Below are 22,203 nucleotides of genomic sequence, written 5' to 3' on the forward strand. Positions count from 1 at the left end.
TCGCCCTCTGGTGTGTAAAAGGTGCAAAAGCTTACAGCACCTGGTATTCCCAGGCGGTCTCCCATCCAAGTACTGACCAGGCCCAAGCCTGCTTGGCTTCCGAGATCGGACGAGATCGGGCGTATTCAGGCTAGTATGGCCGTAAGCCAGGGAGGCTGTCCCTGACGCTTTACTTAAAGGGAAGGCAATATCCGTTTCTGCCGATCATACTTACAGTTGAACTGTCTCTCTACTCTAAAGCCCGGGACACACCAGTGCGCCGCAGACAGTCCCTGCTAACACGCCACGTTGTGGCAACGTTGTGGCAACGTTGTGCGTTAGCTGGGGTGCCACACCAGACCGGAACTATATTTTACAAAACGAACACATTGTCTTGATAATACAGCTGTAATTGAGTGCCTGACACGCCAGTCAAGCGCAATCTTGAGAAGGTGTGCATTTCAGTAAGGATTTCAATTGACATGCAGTATGAAACTGAAAGGAGGTTGCATCACTATGATGCATAACATTGCATGTATTGTATTTTCAAGTGTGTGCATTCATCCTGTTGTCATTTTGTTTTGAAAGCAGAAGAATCATTCAACAGGTTGCTGAGACAAATGTAAACCAGTAAAACATATGAAGAGAAACAAACCTTGAATATAAGTTCAGTTGTTTAAACATTTGACAAACTATGGTGAGGGGGTAAGAAAACACACAAATCCAGCAGCTCCTGTATTTCAATACACCAGAACCCAATATTATTGGCGAGTCGGGTAGTCCATCATCACAGTTCGAGGGCAGGCATCATTTCAGTAATTTCATCCCGTTGCATTCACATCCGTGCCTTGAATGAGATTGAATGTGATCTTTGCTCTCAAGTATGTTCCCAAGTTTTACACTTTCGTGCTTTGCATGAATGGGAATGGAACCGTGTGTGTTGAATGAGGCTCCTTGTGAGCACTGAACTTTGTCCGGTGGAGTTCCTTTTTGTGTTGCTGTAATTGTGTCATTTCTCGATGAGAAAGATTAGGCAACATTTAGTCACTTCTAGCCATGATGCTCAATTTATTTACGAATGTACCCTAGTTACTAGGGACCGTTTACGTTGGAGAACAAGATCTATTGTATGCCTGTGTATTTGGGGAAGTAAAATCTGAAATAATGATGAAATTGTCTGTATCCCAAGTTAAAACTCGTGATTTGTCGCCCTCTGGTGTGTAAAAGGTGCAAAAGCTTACAGCACCTGGTATTCCCAGGCGGTCTCCCATCCAAGTACTGACCAGGCCCAAGCCTGCTTGGCTTCCGAGATCGGACGAGATCGGGCGTATTCAGGCTAGTATGGCCGTAAGCCAGGGAGGCTGTCCCTGACGCTTTACTTAAAGGGAAGGCAATATCCGTTTCTGCCGATCATACTTACAGTTGAACTGTCTCTCTACTCTAAAGCCCGGGACACACCAGTGCGCCGCAGACAGTCCCTGCTAACACGCCACGTTGTGGCAACGTTGTGGCAACGTTGTGCGTTAGCTGGGGTGCCACACCAGACCGGAACTATATTTTACAAAACGAACACATTGTCTTGATAATACAGCTGTAATTGAGTGCCTGACACGCCAGTCAAGCGCAATCTTGAGAAGGTGTGCATTTCAGTAAGGATTTCAATTGACATGCAGTATGAAACTGAAAGGAGGTTGCATCACTATGATGCATAACATTGCATGTATTGTATTTTCAAGTGTGTGCATTCATCCTGTTGTCATTTTGTTTTGAAAGCAGAAGAATCATTCAACAGGTTGCTGAGACAAATGTAAACCAGTAAAACATATGAAGAGAAACAAACCTTGAATATAAGTTCAGTTGTTTAAACATTTGACAAACTATGGTGAGGGGGTAAGAAAACACACAAATCCAGCAGCTCCTGTATTTCAATACACCAGAACCCAATATTATTGGCGAGTCGGGTAGTCCATCATCACAGTTCGAGGGCAGGCATCATTTCAGTAATTTCATCCCGTTGCATTCACATCCGTGCCTTGAATGAGATTGAATGTGATCTTTGCTCTCAAGTATGTTCCCAAGTTTTACACTTTCGTGCTTTGCATGAATGGGAATGGAACCGTGTGTGTTGAATGAGGCTCCTTGTGAGCACTGAACTTTGTCCGGTGGAGTTCCTTTTTGTGTTGCTGTAATTGTGTCATTTCTCGATGAGAAAGATTAGGCAACATTTAGTCACTTCTAGCCATGATGCTCAATTTATTTACGAATGTACCCTAGTTACTAGGGACCGTTTACGTTGGAGAACAAGATCTATTGTATGCCTGTGTATTTGGGGAAGTAAAATCTGAAATAATGATGAAATTGTCTGTATCCCAAGTTAAAACTCGTGATTTGTCGCCCTCTGGTGTGTAAAAGGTACAAAAGCTTACAGCACCTGGTATTCCCAGGCGGTCTCCCATCCAAGTACTGACCAGGCCCGAGCCTGCTTGGCTTCCGAGATCAGACGAGATCGGGCGTATTCAGGCTAGTATGGCCGTAAGCCAGGGAGGCTGTCCCTGACGCTCTACTTAAAGGGATGGCAATATCCGTTTCTGCCGTTCATACTTACAGTTGAACTGTCTCTCTACTCTAAAGCCCGGGACACACCAGTGCGCCGCAGACAGTCCCTGCTAACACGCCACGTTGTGGCAACGTTGTGGCAACGTTGTGCGTTAGCTGGGGTGCCACACCAGACCGGAACTATATTTTACAAAACGAACACATTGTCTTGATAAAACAGCTGTAATTGAGTGCCTGACACGCCAGTCAAGCGCAATCTTGAGAAGGTGTGCATTTCAGTAAGGATTTCAATTGACATGCAGTATGAAACTGAAAGGAGGTTGCATCACTATGATGCATAACATTGCATGTATTGTATTTTCAAGTGTGTGCATTCATCCTGTTGTCATTTTGTTTTGAAAGCAGAAGAATCATTCAACAGGTTGCTGAGACAAATGTAAACCAGTAAAACATATGAAGAGAAACAAACCTTGAATATAAGTTCAGTTGTTTAAACATTTGACAAACTATGGTGAGGGGGTAAGAAAACACACAAATCCAGCAGCTCCTGTATTTCAATACACCAGAACCCAATATTATTGGCGAGTCGGGTAGTCCATCATCACAGTTCGAGGGCAGGCATGATTTCAGTAATTTCATCCCGTTGCATTCACATCCGTGCCTTGAATGAGATTGAATGTGATCTTTGCTCTCAAGTATGTTCCCAAGTTTTACACTTTCGTGCTTTGCATGAATGGGAATGGAACCGTGTGTGTTGAATGAGGCTCCTTGTGAGCACTGAACTTTGTCCGGTGGAGTTCCTTTTTGTGTTGCTGTAATTGTGTCATTTCTCGATGAGAAAGATTAGGCAACATTTAGTCACTTCTAGCCATGATGCTCAATTTATTTACGAATGTACCCTAGTTACTAGGGACCGTTTACGTTGGAGAACAAGATCTATTGTATGCCTGTGTATTTGGGGAAGTCAAATCTGAAATAATGATGAAATTGCGTGTATCCAAAGTTAAAACTCGTGATTTGTCGCCCTCTGGCGTGTAAAAGATGCAAAAGCTTACAGCACCTGGTATTCCCAGGCGGTCTCCCATCCAAGTACTGACCAGGCCCGAGCCTGCTTAGCTTCCGAGATCGGACGAGATCGGGCGTATTCAGGCTAGTATGGCCGTAAGCCAGGGAGGCTGTCCCTGACGCTCTACTTAAAGGGAAGGCAATATCCGTTTCTGCCGTTCATACTTACAGTTGAACTGTCTCTCTACTCTAAAGCCCGGGACACACCAGTGCGCCGCAGACAGTCCCTGCTAACATGCCACGTTGTGGCAACATTGTGGCAACGTTGTGCGTTAGCTGGGGTGCCACACCAGACCGGAACTATATATTACAAAACGAACACATTGTCTTGATAAAACAGCTGTAATTTAGTGCCTGACACGCCAGTCAAGCGCAATCTTGAGAAGGTGTGCATTTCAGTAAGGATTTCAATTGACATGCAGTATGAAACTGAAAGGAGGTTGCATCACTATGATGCATAACATTGCATGTATTGTATTTTCAAGTGTGTGCATTCATCCTGTTGTCATTTTGTTTTGAAAGCAGAAGAATCATTCAACAGGTTGCTGAGACAAATGTAAACCAGTAAAACATATGAAGAGAAACAAACCTTGAATATAAGTTCAGTTGTTTAAACATTTGAGAAAGTATGGTGAGGGGGTAAGAAAACATACAAATCCAGCAGCTCCTGTATTTCAATACACCAGAACCCAATATTATTGGCGAGTCGGGTAGTCCATCATCACAGTTCGAGGGCAGGCATCATTTCAGTAATTTCATCCCGTTGCATTCACATCCGTGCCTTGAATGAGATTGAATGTGATCTTTGCTCTCAAGTATGTTCCCAAGTTTTACACTTTCGTGCTTTGCATGAATGGGAATGGAACCGTTTGTGTTGAATGAGGCTCCTTGTGAGCACTGAACTTTGTCCGGTGGAGTTCCTTTTTGTGTTGCTGTAATTGTGTCATTTCTCGATGAGATAGATTAGGCAACATTTAGTCACTTCTAGCCATGATGCTCAATTTATTTACGAATGTACCCTAGTTACTAGGGACCGTTTACGTTGGAGAACAAGATCTATTGTATGCCTGTGTATTTGGGGAAGTCAAATCTGAAATAATGATGAAATTGCGTGTATCCAAAGTTAAAACTCGTGATTTGTCGCCCTCTGGTGTGTAAAAGATGCAAAAGCTTACAGCACCTGGTATTCCCAGGCGGTCTCCCATCCAAGTACTGACCAGGCCCGAGCCTGCTTAGCTTCCGAGATCGGACGAGATCGGGCTTATTCAGGCTAGTATGGCCGTAAGCCAGGGAGACTATCCCTGACGCTCTACTTAAAGGGAAGGCAATATCCGTTTCTGCCGCTCATACTTGCAGTTGAACTGTCTCTCTACTCTAAAGTCCGGGACACACCAGCGCGCCGCAGACAGTCCCTGCTAACACGAAACGTTGTGGCAACGTTGTGCGTTAGCTGGGGTGCCACACCAGACCGGAACTATATATTACAAAACGAACACATTGTCTTGATAAAACAGCTGTAATTGAGTGCCTGACACGCCAGTCAAGCGCAATCTTGAGAAGGTGTGCATTTCAGTAAGGATTTCAATTGACATGCAGTATGAAACTGAAAGGAGGTTGCATCACTATGATGCATAACATTGCATGTATTGTATTTTCAAGTGTGTGCATTCATCCTGTTGTCATTTTGTTTTGAAAGCAGAAGAATCATTCAACAGGTTGCTGAGACAAATGTAAACCAGTAAAACATATGAAGAGAAACAAACCTTGAATATAAGTTCAGTTGTTTAAACATTTGACAAACTATGGTGAGGGGGTAAGAAAACACACACATCCAGCAGCTCCTGTATTTCAATACACCAGAAGCCAATATTATTGGCGAGTCGGGTAGTCCATCATCACAGTTCGAGGGCAGGCATCATTTCAGTTATTTCATCCCGTTGCATTCACATCCGTGCCTTGAATGAGATTGAATGTGATCTTTGCTCTCAAGTATGTTCCCAAGTTTTACACTTTCGTGCTTTGCATGAATGGGAATGGAACCGTGTGTGTTGAATGAGGCTCCTTGTGAGCACTGAACTTTGTCCGGTGGAGTTCCTTTTTGTGTTGCTGTAATTGTGTCATTTCTCGATGAGATAGATTAGGCAACATTTAGTCACTTCTAGCCATGATGCTGAATTTATTTACGAATGTACCCTAGTTTCTAGGGACCGTTTACGTTGGAGAACAAGATCTATTGTATGCCTGTGTATTTGGGGAAGTCAAATCTGAAATAATGATGAAATTGCGTGTATCCAAAGTTAAAACTCGTGATTTGTCGCCCTCTGGTGTGTAAAAGATGAAAAAGCTTACAGCACCTGGTATTCCCAGGCGGTCTCCCATCCAAGTACTAACCAGGCCCGAGCCTGCTTAGCTTCCGAGATCGGACGAGATCGGGCGTATTCAGGCTAGTATGGCCGTAAGCCAGGGAGGCTGTCCTTGACCCTCTACTTAAAGGGAAGGCAATATCCGTTTCTGCCGCTCATACTTGCAGTTGAACTGTCTCTCTACTCTAAAGTCCGGGACACACCAGCACGCTGCAGACAGTCCCTGCTAACACGAAACGTTGTGGCAACGTTGTGCGTTAGCTGGGGTGCCACACCAGACCGGAACTATATTTTACAAAACGAACACATTGTCTTGATAATACAGCTGTAATTGAGTGCCTGACACGCCAGTCAAGCGCAATCTTGAGAAGGTGTGCATTTCAGTAAGGATTTCAATTGACATGCAGTATGAAACTGAAAGGAGGTTGCATCACTATGATGCATAACATTGCATGTATTGTATTTTCAAGTGTGTGCATTCATCCTGTTGTCATTTTGTTTTGAAAGCAGAAGAATCATTCAACAGGTTGCTGAGACAAATGTAAACCAGTAAAACATATGAAGAGAAACAAACCTTGAATATAAGTTCAGTTGTTTAAACATTTGACAAACTATGGTGAGGGGGTAAGAAAACACACAAATCCAGCAGCTCCTGTATTTCAATACACCAGAACCCAATATTATTGGCGAGTCGGGTAGTCCATCATCACAGTTCGAGAGCAGGCATCATTTCAGTAATTTCATCCCGTTGCATTCACATCCGTGCCTTGAATGAGATTGAATATGATCTTTGCTCTCAAGTATGTTCCCAAGTTTTACACTTTCGTGCTTTGCATGAATGGGAATGGAACCGTGTGTGTTGAATGAGGCTCCTTGTGAGCACTGAACTTTGTCCGGTGGAGTTCCTTTTTGTGTTGCTGTAATTGTGTCATTTCTCGATGAGAAAGATTAGGCAACATTTAGTCACTTCTAGCCATGATGCTCAATTTATTTACGAATGTACCCTAGTTACTAGGGACCGTTTACGTTGGAGAACAAGATCTATTGTATGCCTGTGTATTTGGGGAAGTCAAATCTGAAATAATGATGAAATTGCGTGTATCCAAAGTTAAAACTCGTGATTTGTCGCCCTCTGGTGTGTAAAAGATGCAAAATCTTACAGCACCTGGTATTCCCAGGCGGTCTCCCATCCAAGTACTGACCAGGCCCGAGCCTGCTTAGCTTCCGAGATCGGACGAGATCGGGCGTATTCAGGCTAGTATGGCCGTAAGCCAGGGAGGCTGTCCTTGACCCTCTACTTAAAGGGAAGGCAATATCCGTTTCTGCCGCTCATACTTGCAGTTGAACTGTCTCTCTACTCTAAAGTCCGGGACACACCAGCACGCTGCAGACAGTCCCTGCTAACACGAAACGTTGTGGCAACGTTGTGCGTTAGCTGGGGTGCCACACCAGACCGGAACTATATATTACAAAACGAACACATTGTCTTGATAAAACAGCTGTAATTGAGTGCCTGACATGCCAGTCAAGCGCAATCTTGAGAAGGTGTGCATTTCAGTAAGGATTTCAATTGACATGCAGTATGAAACTGAAAGGAGGTTGCATCACTATGATGCATAACATTGCATGTATTGTATTTTCAAGTGTGTGCATTCATCCTGTTGTCATTTTGTTTTGAAAGCAGAAGAATCATTCAACAGGTTGCTGAGACAAATGTAAACCAGTAAAACATATGAAGAGAAACAAACCTTGAATATAAGTTCAGTTGTTTAAACATTTGACAAACTATGGTGAGGGGGTAAGAAAACACACAAATCCAGCAGCTCCTGTATTTCAATACACCAGAACCCAATATTATTGGCGAGTCGGGTAGTCCATCATCACAGTTCGAGGGCAGGCATCATTTCAGTAATTTCATCCCGTTGCATTCACATCCGTGCCTTGAATGAGATTGAATGTGATCTTTGCTCTCAAGTATGTTCCCAAGTTTTACACTTTCGTGCTTTGCATGAATGGGAATGGAACCGTGTGTGTTGAATGAGGCTCCTTGTGAGCACTGAACTTTGTCCGGTGGAGTTCCTTTTTGTGTTGCTGTAATTGTGTCATTTCTCGATGAGAAAGATTAGGCAACATTTAGTCACTTCTAGCCATGATGCTCAATTTATTTACGAATGTACCCTAGTTACTAGGGACCGTTTACGTTGGAGAACAAGATCTATTGTATGCCTGTGTATTTGGGGAAGTCAAATCTGAAATAATGATGAAATTGCGTGTATCCAAAGTTAAAAATCGTGATTTGTCGCCCTCTGGTGTGTAAAAGATGCAAAAGCTTGCAGCACCTGGTATTCCCAGGCGGTCTCCCATCCAAGTACTGACCAGGCCCGAGCCTGCTTAGCTTCCGAGATCGGACGAGATCGGGCGTATTCAGGCTAGTAGGCCGTAAGCCAGGGAGGCTGTCCCTGACACTCTACTTAAAGGGAAGGCAATATCCGTTTCTGCCGTTCATACTTACAGTTGAACTGTCTCTCTACTCTAAAGCCCGGGACACACCAGCGCGCCGCAGACAGTCCCTGCTAACACGCCACGTTGTGGCAACATTGTGGCAACGTTGTGCGTTAGCTGGGGTGCCACACCAGACCGGAACTATATATTACAAAACGAACACATTGTCTTGATAAAACAGCTGTAATTGAGTGCCTGACACGCCAGTCAAGCGCAATCTTGAGAAGGTGTGCATTTCAGTAAGGATTTCAATTGACATGCAGTATGAAACTGAAAGGAGGTTGCATCACTATGATGCATAACATTGCATGTATTGTATTTTCAAGTGTGTGCATTCATCCTGTTGTCATTTTGTTTTGAAAGCAGAAGAATCATTCAACAGGTTGCTGAGACAAATGTAAACCAGTAAAACATATGAAGAGAAACAAACCTTGAATATAAGTTCAGTTGTTTAAACATTTGACAAACTATGGTGAGGGGGTAAGAAAACACACAAATCCAGCAGCTCCTGTATTTCAATACACCAGAACCCAATATTATTGGCGAGTCGGGTAGTCCATCATCACAGTTCGAGGGCAGGCATCATTTCAGTAATTTCATCCCGTTGCATTCACATCCGTGCCTTGAATGAGATTGAATGTGATCTTTGCTCTCAAGTATGTTCCCAAGTTTTACACTTTCGTGCTTTGCATGAATGGGAATGGAACCGTGTGTGTTGAATGAGGCTCCTTGTGAGCACTGAACTTTGTCCGGTGGAGTTCCTTTTTGTGTTGCTGTAATTGTGTCATTTCTCGATGAGAAAGATTAGGCAACATTTAGTCACTTCTAGCCATGATGCTCAATTTATTTACGAATGTACCCTAGTTACTAGGGACCGTTTACGTTGGAGAACAAGATCTATTGTATGCCTGTGTATTTGGGGAAGTCAAATCTGAAATAATGATGAAATTGCGTGTATCCAAAGTTAAAACTCGTGATTTGTCGCCCTCTGGTGTGTAAAAGATGCAAAAGCTTACAGCACCTGGTATTCCCAGGCGGTCTCCCATCCAAGTACTGACCAGGCCCGAGCCTGCTTGGCTTCCGAGATCGGACGAGATCGGGCGTATTCAGGCTAGTATGGCCGTAAGCCAGGGAGGCTGTCCCTGACGCTCTACTTAAAGGGAAGGCAATATCCGTTTCTGCCGTTCATACTTACAGTTGAACTGTCTCTCTACTCTAAAGCCCGGGACACACCAGCGTGCCGCAGACAGTCCCTGCTAACACGCCACGTTGTGGCAACATTGTGGCAACGTTGTGCGTTAGCTGGGGTGCCACACCAGACCGGAACTATATTTTACAAAACGAACACATTGTCTTGATAAAACAGCTGTAATTGAGTGCCTGACACGCCAGTCAAGCGCAATCTTGAGAAGGTGTGCATTTCAGTAAGGATTTCAATTGACATGCAGTATGAAACTGAAAGGAGGTTGCATCACTATGATGCATAACATTGCATGTATTGTATTTTCAAGTGTGTGCATTCATCCTGTTGTCATTTTGTTTTGAAAGTAGAAGAATCATTTTTGCTGAGGTTGCTGAGACAAATGTAAACCAGTAAAACATATGAAGAGAAACAAACCTTGAATATAAGTTCAGTTGTTTAAACATTTGACAAACTATGGTGAGGGGGTAAGAAAACACACAAATCCAGCAGCTCCTGTATTTCAATACACCAGAACCCAATATTATTGGCGAGTCGGGTAGTCCATCATCACAGTTCGAGGGCAGGCATCATTTCAGTAATTTCATCCCGTTGCATTCACATCCGTGCCTTGAATGAGATTGAATGTGATCTTTGCTCTCAAGTATGTTCCCAAGTTTTACACTTTCGTGCTTTGCATGAATGGGAATGGAACCGTGTGTGTTGAATGAGGCTCCTTGTGAGCACTGAACTTTGTCCGGTGGAGTTCCTTTTTGTGTTGCTGTAATTGTGTCATTTCTCGATGAGAAAGATTAGGCAACATTTAGTCACTTCTAGCCATGATGCTCAATTTATTTACGAATGTACCCTAGTTACTAGGGACCGTTTACGTTGGAGAACAAGATCTATTGTATGCCTGTGTATTTGGGGAAGTCAAATCTGAAATAATGATGAAATTGCGTGTATCCAAAGTTAAAACTCGTGATTTGTCGCCCTCTGGTGTGTAAAAGATGCAAAAGCTTACAGCACCTGGTATTCCCAGGCGGTCTCCCATCCAAGTACTGACCAGGCCCGAGCCTGCTTAGCTTCCGAGATCGGGCGTATTCAGGCTAGTATGGCCGTAAGCCAGGGAGGCTGTCCCTGACGCTCTACTTAAAGGGAAGGCAATATCCGTTTCTGCCGCTCATACTTGCAAATGAACTGTCTCTCTACTCTAAAGTCCGGGACACACCAGCGCGCCGCAGACAGTCCCTGCTAACACGAAACTTTGTGGCAACGTTGTGGCAACGTTGTGCGTTAGCTGGGGTGCCACACCAGACCGGAACTATATTTTACAAAACGAACACATTGTCTTGATAAAACAGCTGTAATTGAGTGCCTGACACGCCAGTCAAGCGCAATCTTGAGAAGGTGTGCATTTCAGTAAGGATTTCAATTGACATGCAGTATGAAACTGAAAGGAGGTTGCATCACTATGATGCATAACATTGCATGTATTGTATTTTCAAGTGTGTGCATTCATCCTGTTGTCATTTTGTTTTGAAAGCAGAAGAATCATTCAACAGGTTGCTGAGACAAATGTAAACCAGTAAAACATATGAAGAGAAACAAACCTTGAATATAAGTTCAGTTGTTTAAACATTTGACAAACTATGGTGAGGGGGTAAGAAAACACACAAATCCAGCAGCTCCTGTATTTCAATACACCAGAACCCAATATTATTGGCGAGTCGGGTAGTCCATCATCACAGTTCGAGGGCAGGCATCATTTCAGTAATTTCATCCCGTTGCATTCACATCCGTGCCTTGAATGAGATTGAATGTGATCTTTGCTCTCAAGTATGTTCCCAAGTTTTACACTTTCGTGCTTTGCATGAATGGGAATGGAACCGTGTGTGTTGAATGAGGCTCCTTGTGAGCACTGAACTTTGTCCGGTGGAGTTCCTTTTTGTGTTGCTGTAATTGTGTAATTTCTCGATGAGAAAGATTAGGCAACATTTAGTCACTTCTAGCCATGATGCTCAATTTATTTACGAATGTACCCTAGTTACTAGGGACCGTTTACGTTGGAGAACAAGATCTATTGTATGCCTGTGTATTCGGGGAAGTCAAATCTGAAATAATGATGAAATTGCGTGTATCCAAAGTTAAAACTCGTGATTTGTCGCCCTCTGGTGTGTAAAAGATGCAAAAGCTTACAGCACCTGGTATTCCCAGGCGGTCTCCCATCCAAGTACTGACCAGGCCCGAGCCTGCTTAGCTTCCGAGATCGGACGAGATCGGGCGTATTCAGGCTAGTATGGCCGTAAGCCAGGGAGGCTGTCCCTGACGCTCTACTTAAAGGGAAGGCAATATCCGTTTCTGCCGCTCATACTTGCAGTTGAACTGTCTCTCTACTCTAAAGTCCGGGACACACCAGCGCGCCGCAGACAGTCCCTGCTAACACGAAACGTTGTGGCAACGTTGTGCGTTAGCTGGGGTGCCACACCAGACCGGAACTATATATTACAAAACGAACACATTGTCTTGATAAAACAGCTGTAATTGAGTGCCTGACACGCCAGTCAAGCGCAATCTTGAGAAGGTGTGCATTTCAGTAAGGATTTCAATTGACATGCAGTATGAAACTGAAAGGAGGTTGCATCACTATGATGCATAACATTGCATGTATTGTATTTTCAAGTGTGTGCATTCATCCTGTTGTCATTTTGTTTTGAAAGTAGAAGAATCATTTTTGCTGAGGTTGCTGAGACAAATGTAAACCAGTAAAACATATGAAGAGAAACAAACCTTGAATATAAGTTCAGTTGTTTAAACATTTGACAAACTATGGTGAGGGGGTAAGAAAACACACAAATCCAGCAGCTCCTGTATTTCAATACACCAGAACCCAATATTATTGGCGAGTCGGGTAGTCCATCATCACAGTTCGAGGGCAGGCATCATTTCAGTAATTTCATCCCGTTGCATTCACATCCGTGCCTTGAATGAGATTGAATGTGATCTTTGCTCTCAAGTATGTTCCCAAGTTTTACACTTTCGTGCTTTGCATGAATGGGAATGGAACCGTGTGTGTTGAATGAGGCTCCTTGTGAGCACTGATCTTTGTCCGGTGGAGTTCCTTTTAGTGTTGCTGTAATTGTGTCATTTCTCGATGAGAAAGATTAGGCAACATTTAGTCACTTCTAGCCATGATGCTCAATTTATTTACGAATGTACCCTAGTTACTAGGGACCGTTTACGTTGGAGAACAAGATCTATTGTATGCCTGTGTATTTGGGGAAGTCAAATCTGAAATAATGATGAAATTGCGTGTATCCAAAGTTAAAACTCGTGATTTGTCGCGCTCTGGTGTGTAAAAGATGCAAAAGCTTACAGCACCTGGTATTCCCAGGCGGTCTCCCATTCAAGTACTGACCAGGCCCGAGCCTGCTTAGCTTCCGAGATCGGGCGTATTCAGGCTAGTATGGCCGTAAGCCAGGGAGGCTGTCCCTGACGCTCTACTTAAAGGGAAGGCAATATCCGTTTCTGCCGCTCATACTTGCAAATGAACTGTCTCTCTACTCTAAAGTCCGGGACACACCAGCGCGCCGCAGACAGTCCCTGCTAACACGAAACTTTGTGGCAACGTTGTGGCAACGTTGTGCGTTAGCTGGGGTGCCACACCAGACCGGAACTATATTTTACAAAACGAACACATTGTCTTGATAAAACAGCTGTAATTGAGTGCCTGACACGCCAGTCAAGCGCAATCTTGAGAAGGTGTGCATTTCAGTAAGGATTTCAATTGACATGCAGTATGAAACTGAAAGGAGGTTGCATCACTATGATGCATAACATTGCATGTATTATATTTTCAAGTGTGTGCATTCATCCTGTTGTCATTTTGTTTTGAAAGCAGAAGAATCATTCAACAGGTTGCTGAGACAAATGTAAACCAGTAAAACATATGAAGAGAAACAAACCTTGAATATAAGTTCAGTTGTTTAAACATTTGACAAACTATGGTGAGGGGGTAAGAAAACACACAAATCCAGCAGCTCCTGTATTTCAATACACCAGAACCCAATATTATTGGCGAGTCTGGTAGTCCATCATCACAGTTCGAGGGCAGGCATCATTTCAGTAATTTCATCCCGTTGCATTCACATCCGTGCCTTGAATGAGATTGAATGTGATCTTTGCTCTCAAGTATGTTCCCAAGTTTTACACTTTCGTGCTTTGCATGAATGGGAATGGAACCGTGTGTGTTGAATGAGGCTCCTTGTGAGCACTGAACTTTGTCCGGTGGAGTTCCTTTTTGTGTTGCTGTAATTGTGTAATTTCTCGATGAGAAAGATTAGGCAACATTTAGTCACTTCTAGCCATGATGCTCAATTTATTTACGAATGTACCCTAGTTACTAGGGACCGTTTACGTTGGAGAACAAGATCTATTGTATGCCTGTGTATTCGGGGAAGTCAAATCTGAAATAATGATGAAATTGCGTGTATCCAAAGTTAAAACTCGTGATTTGTCGCCCTCTGGTGTGTAAAAGATGCAAAAGCTTACAGCACCTGGTATTCCCAGGCGGTCTCCCATCCAAGTACTGACCAGGCCCGAGCCTGCTTAGCTTCCGAGATCGGACGAGATCGGGCGTATTCAGGCTAGTATGGCCGTAAGCCAGGGAAGCTGTCCCTGACGCTCTACTTAAAGGGAAGGCAATATCCGTTTCTGCCGCTCATACTTGCAGTTGAACTGTCTCTCTACTCTAAAGTCCGGGACACACCAGCGCGCCGCAGACAGTCCCTGCTAACACGAAACGTTGTGGCAACGTTGTGCGTTAGCTGGGGTGCCACACCAGACCGGAACTATATATTACAAAACGAACACATTGTCTTGATAAAACAGCTGTAATTGAGTGCCTGACACGCCAGTCAAGCGCAATCTTGAGAAGGTGTGCATTTCAGTAAGGATTTCAATTGACATGCAGTATGAAACTGAAAGGAGGTTGCATCACTATGATGCATAACATTGCATGTATTGTATTTTCAAGTGTGTGTATTCATCCTGTTGTCATTTTGTTTTGAAAGCAGAAGAATCATTCAACAGGTTGCTGAGACAAATGTAAACCAGTAAAACATATGAAGAGAAACAAACCTTGAATATAAGTTCAGTTGTTTAAACATTTGACAAACTATGGTGAGGGGGTAAGAAAACACACAAATCCAGCAGCTCCTGTATTTCAATACACCAGAACCCAATATTATTGGCGAGTCGGGTAGTCCATCATCACAGTTCGAGGGCAGGCATCATTTCAGTAATTTCATCCCGTTGCATTCACATCCGTGCCTTGAATGAGATTGAATGTGATCTTTGCTCTCAAGTATGTTCCCAAGTTTTACACTTTCGTGCTTTGCATGAATGGGAATGGAACCGTGTGTGTTGAATGAGGCTCCTTGTGAGCACTGAACTTTGTCCGGTGGAGTTCCTTTTTGTGTTGCTGTAATTGTGTAATTTCTCGATGAGAAAGATTAGGCAACATTTAGTCACTTCTAGCCATGATGCTCAATTTATTTACGAATGTACCCTAGTTACTAGGGACCGTTTACGTTGGAGAACAAGATCTATTGTATGCCTGTGTATTCGGGGAAGTCAAATCTGAAATAATGATGAAATTGCGTGTATCCAAAGTTAAAACTCGTGATTTGTCGCCCTCTGGTGTGTAAAAGATGCAAAAGCTTACAGCACCTGGTATTCCCAGGCGGTCTCCCATCCAAGTACTGACCAGGCCCGAGCCTGCTTAGCTTCCGAGATCGGACGAGATCGGGCGTATTCAGGCTAGTATGGCCGTAAGCCAGGGAAGCTGTCCCTGACGCTCTACTTAAAGGGAAGGCAATATCCGTTTCTGCCGCTCATACTTGCAGTTGAACTGTCTCTCTACTCTAAAGTCCGGGACACACCAGCGCGCCGCAGACAGTCCCTGCTAACACGAAACGTTGTGGCAACGTTGTGCGTTAGCTGGGGTGCCACACCAGACCGGAACTATATATTACAAAACGAACACATTGTCTTGATAAAACAGCTGTAATTGAGTGCCTGACACGCCAGTCAAGCGCAATCTTGAGAAGGTGTGCATTTCAGTAAGGATTTCAATTGACATGCAGTATGAAACTGAAAGGAGGTTGCATCACTATGATGCATAACATTGCATGTATTGTATTTTCAAGTGTGTGCATTCATCCTGTTGTCATTTTGTTTTGAAAGTAGAAGAATCATTTTTGCTGAGGTTGCTGAGACAAATGTAAACCAGTAAAACATATGAAGAGAAACAAACCTTGAATATAAGTTCAGTTGTTTAAACATTTGACAAACTATGGTGAGGGGGTAAGAAAACACACAAATCCAGCAGCTCCTGTATTTCAATACACCAGAACCCAATATTATTGGCGAGTCGGGTAGTCCATCATCACAGTTCGAGGGCAGGCATCATTTCAGTAATTTCATCCCGTTGCATTCACATCCGTGCCTTGAATGAGATTGAATGTGATCTTTGCTCTCAAGTATGTTCCCAAGTTTAACACTTTCGTGCTTTGCATGAATGGGAATGGAACCGTGTGTGTTGAATGAAGCTCCTTGTGAGCACTGAACTTTGTCCGGTGGAGTTCCTTTTTGTGTTGCTGTAATTGTGTCATTTCTCGATGAGAAAGATTAGGCAACATTTAGTCACTTCTAGCCATGATGCTCAATTTATTTACGAATGTACCCTAGTTACTAGGGACCGTTTACGTTGGAGAACAAGATCTATTGTATGCCTGTGTATTTGGGGAAGTCAAATCTGAAATAATGATGAAATTGCGTGTATCCAAAGTTAAAACTTGTGATTTGTCGCCCTCTGGTGTGTAAAAGATGCACCTGGTATTCCCAGGCGGTCTCCCATCCAAGTACTGACCAGGCCCGAGCCTGCTTAGCTTCCGAGATCGGACGAGATCGGGCGTATTCAGGCTAGTATGGCCGTAAGCCAGGGAGGCTGTCCCTGACGCTCTACTTAAAGGGAAGGCAATATCCGTTTCTGCCGTTCATACTTACAGTTGAACTGTCTCTCTACTCTAAAGCCCGGGACACACCAGCGCGCCGCAGACAGTCCCTGCTAACACGCCACGTTGTGGCAACATTGTGGCAACGTTGTGCGTTAGCTGGGGTGCCACACCAGACCGGAACTATATATTACAAAACGAACACATTGTCTTGATAAAACAGCTGTAATTGAGTGCCTGACACGCCAGTCAAGCGCAATCTTGAGAAGGTGTGCATTTCAGTAAGGATTTCAATTGACATGCAGTATGAAACTGAAAGGAGGTTGCATCACTATGATGCATAACATTGCATGTATTGTATTTTCAAGTGTGTGCATTCATCCTGTTGTCATTTTGTTTTGAAAGCAGAAGAATCATTCAACAGGTTGCTGAGACAAATGTAAACCAGTAAAACATATGAAGAGAAACAAACCTTGAATATAAGTTCAGTTGTTTAAACATTTGACAAACTATGGTGAGGGGGTAAGAAAACACACAAATCCAGCAGCTCCTGTATTTCAATACACCAGAACCCAATATTATTGGCGAGTCGGGTAGTCCATCATCACAGTTCGAGGGCAGGCATCATTTCAGTAATTTCATCCCGTTGCATTCACATCCGTGCCTTGAATGAGATTGAATGTGATCTTTGCTCTCAAGTATTTTCCCAAGTTTTACACTTTCGTGCTTTGCATGAATGGGAATGGAACCGTGTGTGTTGAATGAGGCTCCTTGTGAGCACTGAACTTTGTCCGGTGGAGTTCCTTTTTGTGTTGCTGTAATTGTGTCATTTCTCGATGAGAAAGATTAGGCAACATTTAGTCACTTCTAGCCATGATGCTCAATTTATTTACGAATGTACACTAGTTACTAGGGACCGTTTACGTTGGAGAACAAGATCTATTCTATGCCTGTGTATTTGGGGAAGTCAAATCTGAAATAATGATGAAATTGCGTGTATCCAAAGTTAAAACTCGTGATTTGTCGCCCTCTGGTGTGTAAAAGATGCAAAAGCTTACAGCACCTGGTATTCCCAGGCGGTCTCCCATCCAAGTACTGACCAGGCCCGAGCCTGCTTAGCTTCCGAGATCGGACGAGATCGGGCGTATTCAGGCTAGTATGGCCGTAAGCCAGGGAGGCTGTCCCTGACGCTCTACTTAAAGGGAAGGCAATATCCGTTTCTTCCGCTCATACTTGCAATTGAACTGTCTCTCTACTCTAAAGTCCGGGACACACCAGCGCGCCGCAGACAGTCCCTGCTAACACGAAACGTTGTGGCAACGTTGTGCGTTAGCTGGGGTGCCACACCAGACCGGAACTATATATTACAAAACGAACACATTGTCTTGATAAAACAGCTGTAATTGAGTGCCTGACACGCCAGTCAAGCGCAATCTTGAGAAGGTGTGCATTTCAGTAAGGATTTCAATTGACATGCAGTATGAAACTGAAAGGAGGTTGCATCACTATGATGCATAACATTGCATGTATTGTATTTTCAAGTGTGTGCATTCATCCTGTTGTCATTTTGTTTTGAAAGCAGAAGAATCATTCAACAGGTTGCTGAGACAAATGTAAACCAGTAAAACATATGAAGAGAAACAAACCTTGAATATAAGTTCAGTTGTTTAAACATTTGACAAACTATGGTGAGGGGGTAAGAAAACACACAAATCCAGCAGCTCCTGTATTTCAATACACCAGAACCCAATATTATTGGCGAGTCGGGTAGTCCATCATCACAGTTCGAGGGCAGGCATCATTTCAGTAATTTCATCCCGTTGCATTCACATCCGTGCCTTGAATGAGATTGAATGTGATCTTTGCTCTCAAGTATGTTCCCAAGTTTTACACTTTCGTGCTTTGCATGAATGGGAATGGAACCGTGTGTGTTGAATGAAGCTCCTTGTGAGCACTGAACATTGTCCGGTGGAGTTCCTTTTTGTGTTGCTGTAATTGTGTCATTTCTCGATGAGAAAGATTAGGCAACATTTAGTCACTTCTAGCCATGATGCTCAATTTATTTACGAATGTACCCTAGTTACTAGGGACCGTTTACGTTGGAGAACAAGATCTATTGTATGCCTGTGTATTTGGGGAAGTCAAATCTGAAATAATGATGAAATTGCGTGTATCCAAAGTTAAAACTCGTGATTTGTCGCCCTCTGGTGTGTAAAAGATGCAAAAGCTTACAGCACCTGGTATTCCCAGGCGGTCTCCCATCCAAGTACTGACCAGGCCCGAGCCTGCTTAGCTTCCGAGATCGGACGAGATCGGCCGTATTCAGGCTAGTATGGCCGTAAGCCAGGGAGGCTGTCCCTGACGCTCTACTTAAAGGGAAGGCAATATCCGTTTCTGCCGTTCATACTTGCAGTTGAACTGTCTCTCTACTCTAAAGCCCGGGACACACCAGCGCGCCGCAGACAGTCCCTGCTAACACGCCACGTTGTGGCAACATTGTGGCAACGTTGTGCGTTAGCTGGGGTGCCACACCAGACCGGAACTATATATTACAAAACGAACACATTCTCTTGATAAAACAGCTGTAATTGAGTGCCTGACACGCCAGTCAAGCGCAATCTTGAGAAGGTGTGCATTTCAGTAAGGATTTCAATTGACATGCAGTATGAAACTGAAAGGAGGTTGCATCACTATGATGCATAACATTGCATGTATTGTATTTTCAAGTGTGTGCATTCATCCTGTTGTCATTTTGTTTTGAAAGCAGAAGAATCATTCAACAGGTTGCTGAGACAAATGTAAACCAGTAAAACATATGAAGAGAAACAAACCTTGAATATAAGTTCAGTTGTTTAAACATTTGACAAACTATGGTGAGGGGGTAAGAAAACACACAAATCCAGCAGCTCCTGTATTTCAATACACCAGAACCCAATATTATTGGCGAGTCGGGTAGTCCATCATCACAGTTCGAGGGCAGGCATCATTTCAGTAATTTCATCCCGTTGCATTCACATCCGTGCCTTGAATGAGATTGAATGTGATCTTTGCTCTCAAGTATGTTCCCAAGTTTTACACTTTCGTGCTTTGCATGAATGGGAATGGAACCGTGTGTGTTGAATGAGGCTCCTTGTGAGCACTGAACTTTGTCCGGTGGAGTTCCTTTTTGTGTTGCTGTAATTGTGTCATTTCTCGATGAGAAAGATTAGGCAACATTTAGTCACTTCTAGCCATGATGCTCAATTTATTTACGAATGTACCCTAGTTACTAGGGACCGTTTACGTTGGAGAACAAGATCTATTGTATGCCTGTGTATTTGGGGAAGTCAAATCTGAAATAATGATGAAATTGCGTGTATCCAAAGTTAAAACTCGTGATTTGTCGCCCTCTGGTGTGTAAAAGATGCAAAAGCTTACAGCACCTGGTATTCCCAGGCGGTCTCCCATCCAAGTACTGACCAGGCCCGAGCCTGCTTAGCTTCCGAGATCGGGCGTATTCAGGCTAGTATGGCCGTAAGCCAGGGAAGCTGTCCCTGACGCTCTACTTAAAGGGAAGGCAATATCCGTTTCTGCCGCTCATACTTGCAGTTGAACTGTCTCTCTACTCTAAAACCCGGGACACACCAGCGCGCCGCAGACAGTCCCTGCTAAGACGCCACGTTGTGGCAACATTGTGGCAACGTTGTGCGTTAGCTGGGGTGCCACACCAGACCGGAACTATATTTTACAAAACGAACACATTGTCTTGATAATACAGCTGTAATTGAGTGCCTGACATGCCAGTCAAGCGCAATCTTGAGAAGGTGTGCATTTCAGTAAGGATTTCAATTGACATGCAGTATGAAACTGAAAGGAGGTTGCATCACTATGATGCATAACATTGCATGTATTGTATTTTCAAGTGTGTGCATTCATCCTGTTGTCATTTTGTTTTGAAAGCAGAAGAATCATTCAACAGGTTGCTGAGACAAATGTAAACCAGTAAAACATATGAAGAGAAACAAACCTTGAATATAAGTTCAGTTGTTTAAACATTTGACAAACTATGGTGAGGGGGTAAGAAAACACACAAATCCAGCAGCTCCTGTATTTCAATACACCAGAACCCAATATTATTGGCGAGTCGGGTAGTCCATCATCACAGTTCGAGGGCAGGCATCATTTCAGTAATTTCATCCCGTTGCATTCACATCCGTGCCTTGAATGAGATTGAATGTGATCATTGCTCTCAAGTATGTTCCCAAGTTTTACACTTTCGTGCTTTGCATGAATGGGAATGGAACCGTGTGTGTTGAATGAGGCTCCTTGTGAGCACTGAACTTTGTCCGGTGGAGTTCCTTTTTGTGTTGCTGTAATTGTGTCATTTCTCGATGAGAAAGATTAGGCAACATTTAGTCACTTCTAGCCATGATGCTCAATTTATTTACAAATGTACACTAGTTACTAGGGACCGTTTACGTTGGAGAACAAGATCTATTGTATGCCTGTGTATTTGGGGAAGTCAAATCTGAAATAATGATGAAATTGCGTGTATCCAAAGTTAAAACTCGTGATTTGTCGCCCTTTGGTGTGTAAAAGATGCAAAAGCTTACAGCACCTGGTATTCCCAGGCTGTCTCCCATCCAAGTACTGACCAGGCACGAGCCTGCTTAGCTTCCGAGATCGGGCGTATTCAGGCTAGTATGGCCGTAAGCCAGGAAGGCTGTCCCTGACGCTCTACTTAAAGGGAAGGCAATATCCGTTTCTGCCGCTCATACTTGCAGTTGAACTGTCTCTCTACTCTAAAGCCCGGGACACACCAGCGCGCCGCAGACAGTCCCTGCTAACACGCCACGTTGTGGCAACATTGTGGCAACGTTGTGCGTTAGCTGGGGTGCCACACCAGACCGGAACTATATATTACAAAACGAACACATTGTCTTGATAAAACAGCTGTAATTGAGTGCCTGACACGCCCGTCAAGCGCAATCTTGAGAAGGTGTGCATTTCAGTAAGGATTTCAATTGACATGCAGTATGAAACTGAAAGGAGGTTGCATCACTATGATGCATAACATTGCATGTATTGTATTTTCAAGTGTGTGCATTCATCCTGTTGTCATTTTGTTTTGAAAGCAGAAGAATCATTCAACAGGTTGCTGAGACAAATGTAAACCAGTAAAACATATGAAGAGAAACAAACCTTGAATATAAGTTCAGTTGTTTAAACATTTGACAAACTATGGTGAGGGGGTAAGAAAACACACAAATCCAGCAGCTCCTGTATTTCAATACACCAGAACCCAATATTATTGGCGAGTCGGGTAGTCCATCATCACAGTTCGAGGGCAGGCATCATTTCAGTAATTTCATCCCGTTGCATTCACATCCGTGCCTTGAATGAGATTGAATGTGATCTTTGCTCTCAAGTATGTTCCCAAGTTTTACACTTTCGTGCTTTGCATGAATGGGAATGGAACCGTGTGTGTTGAATGAGGCTCCTTGTGAGCACTGAACTTTGTCCGGTGGAGTTCCTTTTTGTGTTGCTGTAATTGTGTCATTTC

General features: G+C 43.6%; 14 non-coding genes and 5 pseudogenes across 14 annotated transcripts; all 19 read right to left on the reverse strand.

Moving 5' to 3' along the window:
* Positions 1-28: 28 nt before the first annotated feature.
* On the reverse strand, positions 29-147 carry LOC136755978 (5S ribosomal RNA). The gene has a single exon (XR_010818086.1). It is a non-coding gene; the product is annotated as a 5S ribosomal RNA (ribosomal RNA).
* A 1,066-nt stretch (positions 148-1,213) lies between these two features.
* Positions 1,214-1,332, reverse strand: LOC136755980 (5S ribosomal RNA). Its single transcript, XR_010818088.1, has one exon. It is a non-coding gene; the product is annotated as a 5S ribosomal RNA (ribosomal RNA).
* A 1,066-nt stretch (positions 1,333-2,398) lies between these two features.
* Positions 2,399-2,517, reverse strand: LOC136756450 (5S ribosomal RNA). The gene has a single exon (XR_010818534.1). It is a non-coding gene; the product is annotated as a 5S ribosomal RNA (ribosomal RNA).
* A 1,066-nt stretch (positions 2,518-3,583) lies between these two features.
* On the reverse strand, positions 3,584-3,702 carry LOC136755651 (5S ribosomal RNA). The gene has a single exon (XR_010817767.1). It is a non-coding gene; the product is annotated as a 5S ribosomal RNA (ribosomal RNA).
* Positions 3,703-4,768: 1,066 nt separating this feature from the next.
* LOC136756661 (5S ribosomal RNA) lies at positions 4,769-4,887 on the reverse strand. The gene has a single exon (XR_010818729.1). It is a non-coding gene; the product is annotated as a 5S ribosomal RNA (ribosomal RNA).
* Positions 4,888-5,942: 1,055 nt separating this feature from the next.
* On the reverse strand, positions 5,943-6,061 carry LOC136757821 (5S ribosomal RNA). Its single transcript, XR_010819638.1, has one exon. It is a non-coding gene; the product is annotated as a 5S ribosomal RNA (ribosomal RNA).
* A 1,055-nt stretch (positions 6,062-7,116) lies between these two features.
* On the reverse strand, positions 7,117-7,235 carry LOC136756533 (5S ribosomal RNA). The gene has a single exon (XR_010818611.1). It is a non-coding gene; the product is annotated as a 5S ribosomal RNA (ribosomal RNA).
* A 1,055-nt stretch (positions 7,236-8,290) lies between these two features.
* On the reverse strand, positions 8,291-8,408 carry LOC136757477 (5S ribosomal RNA). Its single transcript, XR_010819496.1, has one exon. It is a non-coding gene; the product is annotated as a 5S ribosomal RNA (ribosomal RNA).
* Positions 8,409-9,474: 1,066 nt separating this feature from the next.
* LOC136756202 (5S ribosomal RNA) lies at positions 9,475-9,593 on the reverse strand. The gene has a single exon (XR_010818302.1). It is a non-coding gene; the product is annotated as a 5S ribosomal RNA (ribosomal RNA).
* Positions 9,594-10,662: 1,069 nt separating this feature from the next.
* LOC136757617 (uncharacterized) lies at positions 10,663-10,771 on the reverse strand (annotated as a pseudogene).
* A 1,066-nt stretch (positions 10,772-11,837) lies between these two features.
* LOC136755652 (5S ribosomal RNA) lies at positions 11,838-11,956 on the reverse strand. The gene has a single exon (XR_010817768.1). It is a non-coding gene; the product is annotated as a 5S ribosomal RNA (ribosomal RNA).
* A 1,058-nt stretch (positions 11,957-13,014) lies between these two features.
* LOC136757665 (uncharacterized) lies at positions 13,015-13,123 on the reverse strand (annotated as a pseudogene).
* A 1,066-nt stretch (positions 13,124-14,189) lies between these two features.
* LOC136755653 (5S ribosomal RNA) lies at positions 14,190-14,308 on the reverse strand. Its single transcript, XR_010817769.1, has one exon. It is a non-coding gene; the product is annotated as a 5S ribosomal RNA (ribosomal RNA).
* A 1,055-nt stretch (positions 14,309-15,363) lies between these two features.
* LOC136755655 (5S ribosomal RNA) lies at positions 15,364-15,482 on the reverse strand. Its single transcript, XR_010817771.1, has one exon. It is a non-coding gene; the product is annotated as a 5S ribosomal RNA (ribosomal RNA).
* Positions 15,483-16,531: 1,049 nt separating this feature from the next.
* On the reverse strand, positions 16,532-16,646 carry LOC136757687 (uncharacterized; annotated as a pseudogene).
* A 1,066-nt stretch (positions 16,647-17,712) lies between these two features.
* LOC136755656 (5S ribosomal RNA) lies at positions 17,713-17,831 on the reverse strand. The gene has a single exon (XR_010817772.1). It is a non-coding gene; the product is annotated as a 5S ribosomal RNA (ribosomal RNA).
* A 1,055-nt stretch (positions 17,832-18,886) lies between these two features.
* Positions 18,887-19,005, reverse strand: LOC136756751 (5S ribosomal RNA). Its single transcript, XR_010818813.1, has one exon. It is a non-coding gene; the product is annotated as a 5S ribosomal RNA (ribosomal RNA).
* Positions 19,006-20,071: 1,066 nt separating this feature from the next.
* Positions 20,072-20,180, reverse strand: LOC136757618 (uncharacterized; annotated as a pseudogene).
* A 1,066-nt stretch (positions 20,181-21,246) lies between these two features.
* On the reverse strand, positions 21,247-21,355 carry LOC136757773 (uncharacterized; annotated as a pseudogene).
* Between the last annotated feature and the right edge of the window lie 848 nt (positions 21,356-22,203).

This window comes from Amia ocellicauda, chromosome 8 (assembly GCF_036373705.1).
Source record: "Amia ocellicauda isolate fAmiCal2 chromosome 8, fAmiCal2.hap1, whole genome shotgun sequence".
Classification (NCBI taxonomy): domain Eukaryota; kingdom Metazoa; phylum Chordata; class Actinopteri; order Amiiformes; family Amiidae; genus Amia; species Amia ocellicauda.